This window comes from Idiotropiscis lumnitzeri, unplaced genomic scaffold (assembly GCF_059441095.1).
Source record: "Idiotropiscis lumnitzeri isolate Australia: NSW breed Sydney's pygmy pipehorse unplaced genomic scaffold, RoL_Ilum_1.0 HiC_scaffold_84, whole genome shotgun sequence".
Taxonomy (NCBI): Eukaryota; Metazoa; Chordata; class Actinopteri; order Syngnathiformes; family Syngnathidae; genus Idiotropiscis; species Idiotropiscis lumnitzeri.
The window spans coordinates 712,373-715,699 of NW_028283622.1; the positions used below are offsets into that span (position 1 = coordinate 712,373).

At 59.8% G+C, this 3,327-nt stretch overlaps 1 long non-coding RNA gene across 1 annotated transcript; it reads left to right on the forward strand.

Moving 5' to 3' along the window:
• Window positions 1-291: 291 nt before the first annotated feature.
• On the forward strand, window positions 292-2,849 carry LOC148315599 (uncharacterized). Its single transcript, XR_015840773.1, has 2 exons — window positions 292-774; window positions 2,654-2,849. It is a non-coding gene; the product is annotated as an uncharacterized LOC148315599 (long non-coding RNA).
• Window positions 2,850-3,327: the final 478 nt, after the last annotated feature.

Sequence of the window (3,327 nt, forward strand, 5' to 3'; positions counted from 1 at the left end):
CTCTCTGATCCAGCGCTGTTGTTCGTTCTCTTCGGTGCGGATGACCCTGCCCTTCTCCCGGTCCATGATGTGGTTTTCCCTTTTGCAGTGGTCAGTGATTGCTGATTTGTAATGTTCATGTTGTGCTTGTCATGATCCGCGTCGGGCATGACAGCCTTTTGTTATTGTTTTCATATGCATGCGGTTTTTGTTATTGTTTTTGTTGTTATTTTCTCCCCTCCTTCCTGCCATGTGCCTTTTCCTGTCTGTTTTGATCAGCTGAGCAGGGGCGTTTCCCCTCAGCACCTCGCCCTCACCAGCCACGCACCTGCTCCTCATCAACGATCACACACCTGCTCCCCATCTGCTCCCCTGATTACCGGACTACTTAAGCCTTCCATGCTCTCAACCCAGTGTCGGGTCATTGCCGAAAATCACGGACAGCCACGACCACCTTTGTTCACGTTCTGCTCCTTGTTCATGTTCATGCTCTGGTTCCCCTCTTCGTTCCCGTCTTTCAGTGTTGTTCCTCGCCCTGCCTCCCAGTCTGGTCACGTTAAGTTTGTCTTTTGTTATTTTTCACCCTGCCACATTGTTTGCCCTGGTTGTTTCAGTTAATAAATTCCCTTCATGTTTCTGACCTCTCTGCCTCCTCGCCTTTTGGGTCCACCTCCTCCTCGCCGACCGGCGAGTCCTGACAGAATGACCCGACCAAAGAAGGACCCAGCGAGAGGCTCATGACGCCGCCGGACGGACAACCCCCCTCAGCCTGCCGACCAACCCCGTGTCCTTCAAGTAGGTTCCATTTTCCGCTCGACGTCTGTTTCTCCCCTTTTGCCCCCCGATTACAGCACCGATTACCAGCCTGTCATACCCCCTCACCTGATCATAGATTCGGATTACGAGGACGATTTTGAGCACCAAGCCCTTTCACCCCCTCACGGTTCGAGTAAGTCCGGTCACGAGTTTGATTTTGAGCACCTTGCCCCTCACATTTTTTCCGATCCAGATCACGACTATGATTTTGAATATATTGCCACTCTCTTAGTCGCTCAGCGCAACGCGGAGTTATTTTTGAGCCGTCACCCTCCTCCCCCCGAGCCATTTGAGTTTTTCGCGACCACCTCCCACTCCCCCTCGCGCGCTTCACGTCCCAAATCCCGGAAGTCACGGTCACGTCGCGCACATCGTTCACCATCAGTTTCAGCACCGGATCACGCTCCCCTGGCTTCTCCTAGCTCGCGTTCACCAGCCCCCGCAGTCACGGTCCCTCAGGTCTCCCGTTTTCCTGATTCCCTATGGCGGCAGGCTGACAGGGATCAGGGTTCCCGGTTCGGCTGTGCCCGGATCGACTGCTGCACCCGGCCCGCTGTCGCCTCCACGCCTGCAGCAGTGACCAATGCAGCTCCCGCTGCACGGACCCCGCCGCCTCCATGCGAGCCGCAGCCTCCAGAGTCCCGTGCCGACTCCTCGAAGGCGGCCGAGCCCCGTTCCGGCTCCCCGCCAGCTGCTGAGCCCTGTCCCGGCTCCCCGCCAGCTGCTGAGCCCTGTCCCGGCTCCCCGCCAGCTGCTGAGCCCTGTCCCGGCTCCCCGCCAGCTGCTGAGCCCTGTCCCGGCTCCCCGCCAGCTGCTGAGCCCTGTCCCGGCTCCCCGCCAGCTGCTGAGCCCAGTCCCGGCTCCCCGCCAGCTGCTGAGCCCAGTCCCGGCTTCCCGCCAGCTGCTGAGCCCAGTCCCGGCTCACCGCCAGCTGCTGAGCCCAGTCCCGGCTCCCCGCCAGCTGCTGAGCCCAGTCCCGGCTCCCCGCCAGCTGCTGAGCCCAGTCCCGGCTCCCCGCCAGCTGCTGAGCCCAGTCCCGGCTCCCCGCCAGCTGCTGAGCCGTGTCCCGGCTCCCCGTCAGCGGCCGAGCCCCGTCCCGGGGCCCCAATGGCGATCCCAGCTCCCGATCCAGCGGAGCACGCTGTGCGCCCGAACCAAGTTCACGTTCAGGCGGAGCACATCCTGCCCCCGACCCAAGTTCACGTTCACGCGGAGCCCGTCCGGCGTCCGTCCCTAGTTCACGTTCAGGCGGAGCACGCTGTGCGTCCGTCCCAAGCTCACGTTCAGGCGGAGCACGCTGTGCGTCCGTCCCAAGCTCACGTTCAGGCGGAGCACGTTGTGCGTCCGTCCCAAGTCCACGTTCAGGGGAAGCACACCCTGCTTCCGACCCAGGTTCACGTTCAGGAGGAGCACGCTGCGCGTCCGTCCCAAGCTCACGTTCCGGCGGAGCACGTTGTGCGTCCGTCCCAAGCCCATGTTCCGGTGGGGCACGCCTTGCCTCCGCTCCAAGCTCACGTTTTGGCAGAACACGGCCCGCAGCCGTCACTCCCGGTCCCTGCACCCGTGGTGGACGACGAGCAGTCGCCTGCCGTATCGGTCCCAGCGGCGCCTGATGAAGCGCCGCCGCTCCCGGTCCCGGTGCCTGCGATGGACGACGGTCCGCCGCCGAGTCACGCCTCAGCCTCGGCGACGCACGACGACCCACCATCGCACCCCGCTCTGGCCTCGGCAGCATCCGACGACCCGTCGCCACTGCTCGCCTTGGCTCCGGCAGCGCTCGACGACCCACGGCCGCTCCTGGTTTCTGCCTCGGCGGTGGACGGCGACTCACCGCCGCTCCACATTCTTGTCTCGGCAGGGGTCGACGACCAGCCGCCGCTCCCGGTTCCGGTGCCCGCGATGGACGACGGTCCGCCGCCGCGTCACGCCTCAGTCTCGGCGACGCACGAGGACCCACCACCGCGCCCCGCTCTGGCCGCGGCAGCATCCGACGACCCGTCGCCACTGCTCGCCTTGGCCCCCATTGTGGGACTAATAAAGGACATCTTATCTTATCTTCTCTTATTATTATTATTATTATTAGGGCCTGAGCAGCGACCGCTGCGAAGTCCCTATTGTTTTTGTAGAAATTATTATTATTATTATTTTTCCGATTGTTCGATTGCATTTTTGACCCCCGAAACATGCACAAAAATTCACCAAACTTGGCAGTCTCATCGGGCATGGCGAAAAATGTGATATTTTAATGTCTAATATGAATAGGAAGTGAGTTATGAATTTTTGAAAGTCCGACTTTTGCCCTTTTTTGCATGTTTACAGGGGTCATTCTTTTGCACCCTGATCCTAAAGGCTTCATCTGATTGCCTTAAAATTCTGTCTGTAGCATCTTAAGACCTGGGACCAACACTGGGGCTAAAATTTTTTGTTTCCGAAATACTATATGACGGGGGCGGGGCTTCGAAGTTTTCACTTAAGATTTCCTTCGCCGCAATGGACAAAATGCTTAATAACTCTCTGCACATGCTGCTAAAA